General features: G+C 32.8%; 2 long non-coding RNA genes across 12 annotated transcripts in view; one reads left to right on the forward strand and one right to left on the reverse strand.

The window, feature by feature from the left end:
* LOC109502665 overlaps positions 1 to 4217 on the forward strand; it is a 325020-nt gene extending 320803 nt beyond the window's left edge. For all 5 annotated transcript variants that reach the window (XR_006583723.1, XR_006583722.1, XR_006583728.1 and 2 more), the window contains one exon: positions 3965 to 4217. This is a non-coding gene — a long non-coding RNA (uncharacterized LOC109502665). The remainder of the gene's footprint in view (positions 1 to 3964) is intronic.
* LOC102900328 overlaps positions 1 to 12460 on the reverse strand; it is a 57670-nt gene that overhangs the window by 1595 nt on the left and 43615 nt on the right. For 2 of the 7 annotated variants that reach the window (XR_006583721.1, XR_002161412.3), the window contains one exon: positions 6304 to 6476. The exons of 4 other annotated variants lie outside the window; for them this stretch is intronic. This is a non-coding gene — a long non-coding RNA (uncharacterized LOC102900328). Of the gene's footprint in view, positions 1 to 6303; positions 6477 to 11366; positions 11595 to 12460 lie in introns of those variants that run through there. One more of the 7 variants, XR_002161413.3, reaches the window with a different exon arrangement.

Consider the following 12460-nt stretch of genomic DNA (forward strand, 5'->3'; position numbering starts at 1 on the left):
ATCTTTCTTCAATAGAATGGAAACCTAATGTAATCAAGGTAGTTGTCTATGTTCTTGATCATTTTATTACTAAATACAGAGCTGAAAATATTACCTAGAACACAGCAGGTATTTGATAAATATTTATGATAGAAATTTAAGTAAAACAAAAAAAACCAAAACAAATTGAATGCATGTAAGATCCATAGCTTCAGTGATTATTTTGTCTTCTTTTTCTTTTTCATTGTTCTGAAAGCCATTTGTTAAAATTCCCCACTGTTACTATGGAATTTTCTTTTAGCTCTATACATTTTTTCTAATTAACAATTAAAGACATTTTATTATATGCATACAAATTAAGAATTAGGGAGTGGAGAAAGGTGTCAGAGACTAAACAGGCAACAAGTATTCATAAAACATTTGACCTTAAACCAGTTTACCATTTCCAAGTTCTCTTTCATGTTTCTGTCACCTTTCCTACACTATTGTGTCTTCCTTCTTACACTATATGCAGAGAGTCAGGGCTAAAAATTACTCAAAGAGCACTTGTTTCAGACTTTCATAGCACTCATATATAGCTCGGAGATCAAAACAAAGACATCATACACCATTCACCATGAAAAAAAAAAAGCATGAAAAAGTGTCTTTTTTTTTGGTTTCCTTCTTTTTTTCACACAAAAAATAATATTTTATTATGCATTCTGCATCTTTTAAATGAGCATTGTACTCTGAGGAGGAAAGCAATGTGTTTTATTTTAACTAACACATGACATAAAATTTCCAGTTGAGTCATGGAAAGAGTGAAAAAAAAAAAAAAGAGAAAAATGAGCCAGACAGTGAGACAGTGCTGAATGCACAGATAATAAGGAAATGGTTTCCTTGGCAACAACAGCACTTTGGAAGGTTTCAGACAAGAGTACAACTGGGTACAAAGTATCTGATAAAAATTTATTGCAAGAGAAGGAAATTGTGCAAATTTAACAGTACCAGAATATGCACTGTAAATCTGAATGTGATTGCTGAAAATTTATATAGATAGATAGATAGATGATAGATAGATAGAGATAGAGATATAATTTTTCTAATTGATTTTATTTTCTCTTTTTTTGGTGTAAAGTATCATTTGGGATGAAGTAGCCCTCCCAAAGGCCCCATTAATATAACAAAGAAATTTTAAAGTAATCAAAGGATATTTATGCTTGGAAGAATCAAAATCCATTGACAAAAACATCAAAGTATATCTCCAAAAAAGAAAAAAAAAATCAGACACCTGTTGTGGGACTCCTAATATCTCCTTTAAACTCCATTTCTTCAGAGAAGGATAATAGTCTTAATTTTCAACCATCAAGAATAAGAATTATTTTGGGTCATTTTCCAGTTCTGTACACTTAAAAATAATTTATGCTTAGCATTTAGTTTTCAAAGCTAAATTGGGAGTACAGGTCATCATGATATTAATCTATTGTATAAACTTTGGATAAACAGAGTCAACTGGTCATTCTGATGGGTATATTCTATTACATATAATAATGACAACTTAGTATTTCATCTTCTTAGGCACTGTCCTGCATCTTGCATCCTTCAGGGATATAAAGAATAAAGGCTATTGGATCTCTAAAATTGCCAATTCTCAGGGATGCCTGGGTGGCTCAGTTGGTTGAGCGTCTGACTTCTGCTCAGGTACATGATCTCACAGTTCATGAGTTTAAGCCCCGTGTCAGGCTCTGTTCTGACAGCTCAGAGCCTGAAGCCTGCTTCAGTTTGTGTCAGCCTCTCTCTCTGCTCTCACCTGCTCACACTCTGTCTCTCTCTCTCCCTCTCAAAAGTGAAAACAAACAGTGAAACAATAATAAATTAATTAATAAAATAAAATATTGCCAATTCTGGGGGGAAAAATTCAAATGTCTTAAGCTAAAATGTGTCAACATTGTAAAAATCCTATTTAATATGCCTACTTGTGCACAGAATAATGTTTTTTATTATAACATAATTTTATAAAGATGATTCTGTATTCTAAGATGTATTTGATTGGCATCAATATGTAAGGAAGCTGCACTATTCAATTCTCCTGACTAACTTATATACTAGAGATAATCAGAAAGTAGTGAGTGAGCTTTAGTTCATTTGTATCTGTGATTACCACTTAAGTTTTTTGAGAACTCAGCATGCCTAAGATGCTAACTCCTAAGGTAGTAAGAAAAGTGGTATTTCTACAAGGAAATTGAAAATAAAGGAACTATTTTAGCTTTTTAATGTTCCAGGTACACTTGGAGACTTGCTGAAAAAATGTAGAAAGGCAGAAAGCAATTCTATTTATTAATTTTGTCCTTAATTACAGCTAATATTAAGAAATTTAAATAAAAGAAATATATGCCTATGCTTAATTTTTAATTTTAGTTCTCTAGAAAAATATTCCTGGTCAAAATTTTAGCAAAGGGTCTGTTTTTGACTAATGTAAATGATTCATTTATCTCTAACAATGATGGGCAATTTCTAATAAGTAGAAAGCGGGAAATAAAATTGAAATGTTCTATACAACAGTATATGGATACCCACATTTTTTTTCATTCACTTCTATTTCTGGTAAATTGTATTTAAAATATTGTTAAAAGGAGTTTCTAATTCTACCTCTTTTGTAATATATATTGGCAGAGAGAATGTCCTTGCCTTTAGTTCTGAACTTTTAAGATTAATTTTTTAGTTTATTTAAATTCTCATGTTAAAGGACTATTATTTTGAGACTGAAAAGTCCTGTACTTGGGTAGAATACAAACTTTTCTTTTCCATTTTATGAGATTGGTACAGTGCACAAATCATTATTACCCATGCTAATTGACTTACCATTGACAATTTGATGATTTTTATGGAGATAATTTCTAATGTGCACATTTCTAGTAATTTTCAGCATGATATCAATTTCATTGTATTGGAGATTTATTAAAAAAACTTTATAGAGAGCCTACTATTGCCTTAATATTTGAATGGATACTAAGAATCTGAAAATGAAGACTAGAGCAAGGACTTTGCTCTAAAATAAATTACACACTCCCTAGGGGGAAAGATATGACTGTCAAATTACTTTCACATACTCTATTTGGTCACATCTCTGGGCCTAGATACAAGTTAATAGTGTATCTAGTCATCAAGTTCTATCTGAAATGCCACTAACTCTATACCTGCACTGATTTCACCCTGCTAGATACAGACTCTTGCACTGTAGTTTCTTCCCCCATAGGATTATTCGTGAATTGAATACCATCAGCTCTAAGTTGTACATTGTTTTCACAGTTATCATAAGATCAGGAAAGGATTCCCATCATGGAGATACACTAAAGTATATATAGGCAGGAGTGAAGCCGGAAGGGTCATCAAAAAGCATTTAAGAATGAAGAATCTTGCATAGTGGATGGGAGGGGCCTATACCAAGTGGGGATTATAGGATGACTAACATTAGCCATGATTTGAAGGATGGGTAAGTGAGACAGAGAAGTAAAGTCATATGCTGATGAAACCTGTGTGAAGATGGTGACTGTGATGGCACAAGAGAAGTGATGGAATTAAAAAATAAATGAAAACTTAGAGAACTATCTGGCCTTGATGAAAGAGTGGATGTTAAGGGAGAAAGACAAATCTAGAGCCAGGATAGAATCAGGAAATAAGAATGCAGTACAAACCAGTGAGAGATGTTCTGGGTTCAAGTTTTAATCATCCTACTAATTGGTGGATTTTTAGTAATTTTTTTTTAACATTTCTTAGCCTCAGTGTTTTAATTGCAAAAGATAAAAATAATACTTCATCCAGTAGTTACCAAGACTAAACAAAGTGATACAATATAAATTCCTTAATCTGGTGTCTGGCAGGTAGGGAGAATTGAATAGCTATTACTATATACTTTAATATTAATCTGTTATTACATTAGTAATAATAACATAATAACTTATAATTTAATCAAATTGATAAAATTATTATTCTGATTTGAACCTAGGTAACCCCAGCCAAAGATGACAAGTAAAGTGGCATCTAAATGAAAACTGGTTGCAGGAAAGAAAATATTCTAAATATTTTTATTTAAATAATTATTGAGGATTGTGGAAACTAGGCCAAGGAGTTAGAACAAGGAATGAGAAGAGAGACCTTTCTGTAAATCTTTTTGAGTTGAGCTGAAAGTGGTACCTCATCTACTCCTATGATGTCCTGGGAAGCACAGACTAAAACTAAATAAAATGTTGTAAGCCAAACTGGTCTCTGCCTTTAGTTTGCTACCCCAAATCCAGGTGGTTTCTGCTGAGACTAGTAACCAGCAATGTTATATAATTTGGAAATAGGGTGTATAATCCTAAAAAACAAGGGAATTTCAGAATGTATCAATAAAACATGAGATAAAAATTATAAGAAACATCCACTAGATTGAAAGCCCCATGAGGGCAGAGATTATATCTTGTTCTATTTATAGCTGCACACCCAGTGAGTCTTGTTCTGAACAAGGATATTTTGAGTGAATGAAATATTAAGAGCTAATGCAAATTTTTAAAAAATGTTTATTTATTTATTTTGAGGGACAGAGAGAGAAAGCAGGGGAGGGGCAAAGAGAGAGAGAGAGATGGAGAATCCCCAGCAGGACCCACGCTGTCAGTGCAGAGACTGACTCAGGGCTCAATCTCAGAAACCAAACCATATGACATTATGACTTGAGCTGAAATCAAGAGTTCAAGGCTTAACTGACTGAGCCACCCAGGTGCCCGGAGTTAATACGTATATGACTACCATTTATTATGAGCTGTCTCACGACTGCCCATTTTGTGAGAGGTGGCATCAAGAGGTGACTCTACATCTGTTTGATTTCAACATGTATTTTGTCTTTCCACATATGTGTCCGTAACTGAGTTCAATGTTTGGTGACATGCTAGTGCTTTTAGTGATGCACACCGGAGACAATGTGATTGATTAATAAGATTAGTTTTCAGGTTTTTTCACTACTAAAGTGTGTTCTTTGCTTTTCAGAAGTAACATTAAAATTTTAAAATAAAAATTAAATTTTTCTACAGACCTTATATTATATAGATGTGCTAATATCATGGGTATCAAGATATAATTTGAAATATGAACCCTCTAACTGAAGGAATTTTACCCTGATTTAACTATACTTTTTCCTGAGCTCTTATTTTTATGTAATTAATTTAAAATATCTTTAGGAGATAGCTGGTGCTTTTTGACCTACATTAAATTCAGAGGTACTTTCTGTTAGTTTTCCAGATAAATAAAACTGTCTGTCTGAAATTCAGTTCTAATGAAACACTCTACTCAAGGGCTTTGTGAAAGTAACTCCATTTATAACATGTCCTTCTGGAAATTGAAAGCAACTTCTGAATGGCACAAAGCTTCAAAAATATTGTTAAGTGCTTCTTTGTCATTGTTAAATAAATATTGGTAGGCATCAGAATTTTCCAAGGAACATTTAGAATTACTATATATAAGTATTAGGAATTCAGTCCTAACTACACATTGGATTTAAGGGTGTCTCAAAGTTAATATAGGTAAAATAACTTATTTTATCTTTTATATCTTTGTTTTTTGAAACCAGCATATAAAAGTGGATTAATCTTAATTTTTGGAAGCAACAGAAATGCATGTTTTGGCTTCTCAGTAGGTTCTACAATTTCTTCTAAGTTTATGCTGAAAATAGGCCACATATTTTAAATGCATCAATATATAAATCTCACTTTTCTAAGGCAATAGTAGACCTTTTTATTTAGAGTCTTCGATATTAGTTTAATGACCCTTTATTTTCCATAAGCTCACTTTCAGGATCATTTTATACAGTAAAAGCCAAAATAGACATGACATGAAACCACATTTTATACTTTGGATATTCACTAACTGTTCAGGGTTTTGTTTTGTTTTCTTTTGCTTGTTTTTAAATTTTTCCTCAGTAACTCTATTCTTTATAGTAACGCACAGGGACAACTGAAATTGGAGAGCACAATTCTTTTCCTAAATGTTTTAGTATTCTTACTCATAGTTTTGTTTTACATTATTTTATTGATAAATATACTAAACCTAAGGAATAACTTATCTTTGCAATCTCATCAATTTAAAAGCTACATTTGATTTAATTAATAGGAGGAGTTTATGGGAAAAGCTTTTATCGATGGGCATTGGTTTAAGATATCTTGGCCTTTTGAGAACAATGCACTATAATAATTGGTCTAAGATCATGTTAGAGAGGGCAGGTCACTTTATATTCTCTCCCAACTAATAGAGGAGTCAGGTGAGGTTGCTTCCTGACACGGCTACTATTTCATTATTTTGGCTGATATTACTGACCTGAAGAAGCTATTTCCAGTATTACTTGGACCCAGCAGATAATGGTCACTGACAATCACAGTGTAAACACAGAAAACAAGCCAGTTTCTTTGCATCTGGACCTCAATTTACTGTTAATTTTCCATTCTTGATTACACGATGAATCACACCTATTATGTCCATTGTATTGTGATCTAAAAAAAAAGATAGGTAATTGTGGTAGAGTCATCAGAACAAGTAATGTTCTGGATGTAGGGAAGCTGTAGTCTCCCTCAGGTTTTGAAACAGCGAGACTTTGGCCAAATCATTTTATGCAGCGATTCTCAAATTTCTTTGCATGCTGTAGTCATGGGAGCATCTTAAAACAAATCAGAATGCTAACGACTGATTCCCGTTGCTAGAATTTGATTCTTCTATAATTTATTTTTAAAAAATAAAATATCCAGCTATAATGTTGGTACATTTGTTTTCTGGTTTTTGTTGTTGTTGTTTGTTTTTTGCAAATATGTAGTAGCACACTTAATCTAAAATTGAAAAGCCAAGAATAAATATTTAACATACCATATAAGTTTTAATAATGAAATGCACTTCCATTTTTAAGTGATTTTGAAACTGTAGATAGACATTTTCCTTAAAGACATTTTGTGTCCTCATTTTCTTCTTTAACGCAGTCTGTATAATCTAATCTAAAAATGAATAGAATCAAATCTAATCCTAAATGTCATGTTTTTAGAGGATATAGACTTCTGATTCCTTTACCTTTTCAGTTATACTTGGAAGTGAAGATATAAACATGTTTTTTTTCAAATCATTACTTATTATTTTAAATTACTTTAAATTATGTGAATAAGGGGCCAAATCTAGAGATTACATTAGATCCGGAAAATGGAAAAGAACAGAGGGAAACTGGCATATAAATTTTCCATATCTAACTTAATTTCTCATGCCTTCGAATCTCGGCATGTGAAGCCATATATGTCATTCTTCCCTTGATATTTCTGGCTGTACCATTTTGCCTCCCTGTATCTAGCTATGAGAATTTGCACAGGACATGCATCTCAATCTGTCATTTTGTGGCTCCAAATTCTCTTTAATTCCTACTGAATTTGCAAAAATCATTAAAATTGATCAAAAAAGTTTGGTCAAGAATCATATTTTCACAGTTTATACCAAGAAAATTAAGTTAAAGTTGAAGATAAAGCATATAGGATTGAATTCGCATCATATGCTATTGGACTCCCATCTCCAATGTAGAAGAAAGAGCTGAACATAGACATATTCCATGTTCACCTGATAGAGAAATTAAGACCCTCTGGAGATGAAAATGTTTTTGTGGAAAAGCCTCTTGTCTATATCTTTTTGTCCCTTGCTTGTCTAGTAGTTTCATTGTATTGATTACTATCAAGCTATTTCTTAAACTCCTATTTCCACAATTGTAAATTTTTGAGACTCCAGAGTTTCAGTCTTATTTCTTCTTCAGTCCCCAAAATGATTCTCTGTTCAAAATTATAGGCTGCTTTTATGTTTAGAGTATTTCAGTGAAGTGTCCCACATATGTCAGTGCCAGGTACTGTGTCACTCCTTTATCTATAGTCTTTAACAGAAAAATGTCATACTTTTATATCTTCTTGAGAATCTACCTATTTTTGATACAAATTTATTTTGTGCCACATGAACTCACTGATTTATCCCTTGACTTTACTTTGAATCCATTATTTTATTATTTTTTGTTTCATCGTTTTGTATATATATTTGCTTCCTACTTCATTTTAATCAGTGTATCCTTAGATTTCCCCTTCTTATGTTGCCCACTAACAACAATATACAAAACTCTTTGTCTATTGCTATTTGAGAATTTAGAGACTACATATTGTCTCAGAATATAAACGGGCTTAAGGTTAAATTATCTAAATCTATATTATCTATCTATTCTAAAATTCTATATTTTATACTTTGATTCTAATGTCTTCACTTTTTTTAACTGTTCAATTCAATTAGCACTTATTAATTCTCTGCTAATTGATGACATTGCACTATGGGTTGAAAGCAAAGAACAATTAACCCTCAGGAACTTTACAGTCATGGCCCCAAATGTCAATATGCCACAAGCATCCATCAATTTAATTTGATTTAAAATTGGCTTTTGCTAGTTACTTGAATACACCAACAGTTAATGGTTCCCTTCAGTGAACTAAATGTGAATAGTTATTATCCTGTAAGTATTACTCCTGAGGTGAAAGAAAATGTGAGCTCTTATCATAGATACCCTCACCACCCTTGCCCACAACCTTCTGAAGACCTGACCCTTCACATATTTGAAAGATATTTTACCATCCTTTCTAGTAGATAAGAACTTAAATTTAATTACAGTAAGTCCAAAATTATAGCTTTTGGGAAAGAGTCACATACTAAATCCAGGTTTATAGATAACCATAAAATTGAAAAAGTTGGTACTTAGACCAAAGTTAGAACTGACTTTTAATACCAAGTTATTGAGCAGCCCATTTAGATTAAGGGGAAAAGCAAAACATTTCACTCATGGATTGCTATCTCCTTTTGAAGGTTGGCAGCTTATTATTATTTTTTTGTTCTGTTTTTTTGAAAGCTGTTATAAAATAACTTCATTATAAAATGTGTTAACATGTGTAGCTGGCCAAGATAATAAAAATTCTTAAATGCAACTCAGAGTCAGTTTTCAAATACACTATCCTAATCTAATATATAGGATTTAAATAACATAAGTAAAATGTGGTCAGCTAAAATTTCTATTGTTTTCCATCATGTGAAATGTGCACATCGCAATAATGCCTATTTTGTTCTTATTTATGTTATTGCAATTTTGTTTTGAATAGGCTTTATTTCTGAGGTGTGAATTCTTTCACTTTCACATGGATATTAATATTCTGTGGGAAACAAACAAGTAGGCAAATCTTAAAACACACTTTACAGTAAACTAAAATTCTGTAGGATAAATCATTTTCCAGAAGAGAAAATAAGGGGGAATATTGAACTTTCCATCAAATAGCTCATTTAAAAATGTTCTATCTTCTGGACCTAGTCTCTTTGAAAACTGCATCTTCTTTTCATTGTTCTTCTACTTTTCTTTCTATTGTCACTTTTTTCGCCTTCATCTAAATCATCATCATAGTCAACACGAATTGTGCTACTTATCATGTGCTGGACACTGTTCTCAATAATTTAATGTATAATCTGATTTACCATTCGTATCTCCACAAGGTGGATACTATTATTACTTTCCTTTGCACAGATTGGAGAAGTGAAATATGTAGAGATTTACAGTTTTTCTTCCCATATCTCTATTTCCCGAAAGCCCTTGTCATCTTAGAATAGATGAATTTTGCTCAAGCTTTTCTTGAACACAAAAATTAACTTAGAATTTGAAATGCAAAGTTGTTAATAGGATATGAACACAATTTATGCAACCCTCCCTCCTTACTATTCAAGTATGAATCTGGTCCTCATCTGAGGAAGTTCAAGCACTCAGTATTTCAGAAAATGATCAGACCAGACCCTCTCTGGCATAAAAATTCGTTCATGCTAATCAAATATATAAAAAATATCTCTGATACATCGAAGTGTCAATGTATTAATTTTCAATGAGAAATTTAATTTCCTGAGGTACAGTGATATTTGCACAGACTAAAGATGAGGGCTAGGCTAGTCTCATCCTTGAATAGCAAGGAATGAGGGATGTATAAGTTATATTCGTATCTTATTAACACTAACACCCCTTTTCAGTCTCCCCCGAGACACATTCTAGGCACCCAGCTGCCCTTTTATTAAAGAATTTACTATTTATAATCTCCTCTGGCCCCAGCCTACTTTCCATGTCTATTCGTAGATTACTTAAAAAAATCTATGCCATCATCCCAATTAACTAACACCCTCAAAGTTATATTTCTTTTTCCTTTGTCTCCTTTCTTCCTTACGTCTCTTTTCCCTTCAAGGTAAGACTTACTTTCTATTTTTCTGTAACTGCTGTAACATCCTTTGATTTCCACTCCTAATGTTATCACTCTGGTAAGAAACATCACTATGTCCTCCCTAGAAAGTTGTAATAGTCCCTGAATTAGAGTATCCAATAAATTGTCTCCTTTACCAGAAGATTCATTTTCTTAAAGTATAGCTCAAATAATATTATTCATTTTCACAGGGTCACCCATTGTCTACTGAATTAATGAATAAAATTTTTTTAAAAACCATACTTGAACATTGAAGAACATTCAATACTTCACTAATCTCCTTAATATATCCCTCATGGCTCTCTTAAATAACTCTACACTTTTTTTTTAATTTTCTCATTCCTATCTTTTTCCTAGAATAATTTCCCTTCCAATCTCTTGCCTACTAAAATTTCTATCACTCTACAAGGCTATTTATTTTTACTTATTTATTTTTATTCTATTTTGGAGAGAGAGAGAGAGAGCGTGCAAGCAGGGAAGAGGGGCACAAGGAGACAGGCTCCATGCTCAGCAAGGAGCCCAATGCAGGGCTCAATCCCACAACCCTGGAATCATGATCTAAGCCAAAATCAAGAGTCGGTTGCTCAAATGACTGAGCCATCCAGGCATCCATAGAAGGCCATTTAAACATCACCTCCTCAATACAGTCTTCCAGAGCTTCAGTACATAGATGATATTTATCCCTCTGACTTCTCAGAGGACTACATTTTTACTTTCCTCATAACACAATTATTCTTTCTTATGTTAGAAATACTTTATAATCATGTTTCCAACAGCCCATTAGACCATAACTTCTATAGATCAAAGACTATGTCTTACTCACTTTTGTTTACCTATAATATCAGCTTGTCCCACTAAAAATTTTTTTAATGTTTTTAATTTATTTTTGACAGAGAGAGAGAGAGAGACAGAGACAGAGCATGAGTGGGGGAGGGGCAGAGAGAGAGGGAGACACAGAATCCGAAGCAGGCTGCAGGCTCTGAGCTATCAGCACAGAGCCTGGTGTGGGGCTCGAACCCACGAACTGCAAGATCATGACCTGAGCCAAAGTCAGATGCTCAACCAACTGAGCCACCCAGGTGCCCCCATTTTAAATTATATAGATCAAAATGAAGCCTTTGGAACCCTTGCTTTTAGTTTTATTTCATCCTGAAACTTTACTTCTCTGACATTTACCCCCCAAAGATTTCTGTTTCAGCATAATTTCCCATTAAGTGAAGAGTTTCAACTTGTATATGAAAAGTTGTAGGCAGCAGTTTGTATCCAGACAGGATTTAATTGTCTTCAATAATATTTGAGTCTAATAGAGTCATCTTTATTAGATGGTTGCTGTAAGAAATGCAGTTTAAATAGAAAATTAATGATTTATTTAATTATATACGGTTGAAGAGTATTATCAGTAATGGTTCTTCTCAGTTTTCCCTTGAAACACCCAATGTATCTCAATGTTCAAATAATTTCAAAATTAAATTTAGTTACCCTTTCATTCAGACACCATGGGCTCTTTGGAGTGGTTTTTGTTTATTGATTGTGTTGTTGGGTTTTTGGAGTTTTTTTAAGGTGTTTAGTGTAATGGATGTCCTTTATAGTTCTCCAAGTTAGTATTTGGAAAGGGAACATTGCTGAGAAGACAGCATATGTGAGGAATTGAGATGTGCCAGGTATGGCACTGGGCATTTAATGCTTATGGTTTATGCTCAGATATAGTGTAGTTTCGTCAATGAACTCAGAAAAGCAGACTGGATATTTGGCATATTCCTTTCCAATCTGTTTCAGAGTATTTTATTTATGATATGGACAATCTTTGATTTTTTTTTTGTTAAAGAGATGAAATCTCACTGTACACAAACAGAGGTAATTATAACATGTTGGCTAATTTAAAAAGATGTCAAACTAATAAGAGCACCCTTTATTACAAGCACATATGGAAAAAATCTTCTTGAAAATGTAATTTCTTACTGTTTTCTTAAACCAATGAGATATTTCCTCCTAAAAGAATCTTGATTATATGTGCTGAAACCCTTTAGGACTGCTTCTATATGATATACTTTATTAGGCTAAGTGTTTTCTCTTTATACCCACTAAAATAAAATTGGGGGCTTATATTATACTTTGTTTTCTCCACTTTTTGAAAAGGTAGTTTAAACAGTAAAGCCATGTCCAGTTTTGTTGATACTGTTTTTCAGCTTTCTTTT

This window comes from Felis catus, chromosome C1 (genome assembly GCF_018350175.1).
Source record: "Felis catus isolate Fca126 chromosome C1, F.catus_Fca126_mat1.0, whole genome shotgun sequence".
NCBI classification, from domain to species: Eukaryota; Metazoa; Chordata; class Mammalia; order Carnivora; family Felidae; genus Felis; species Felis catus.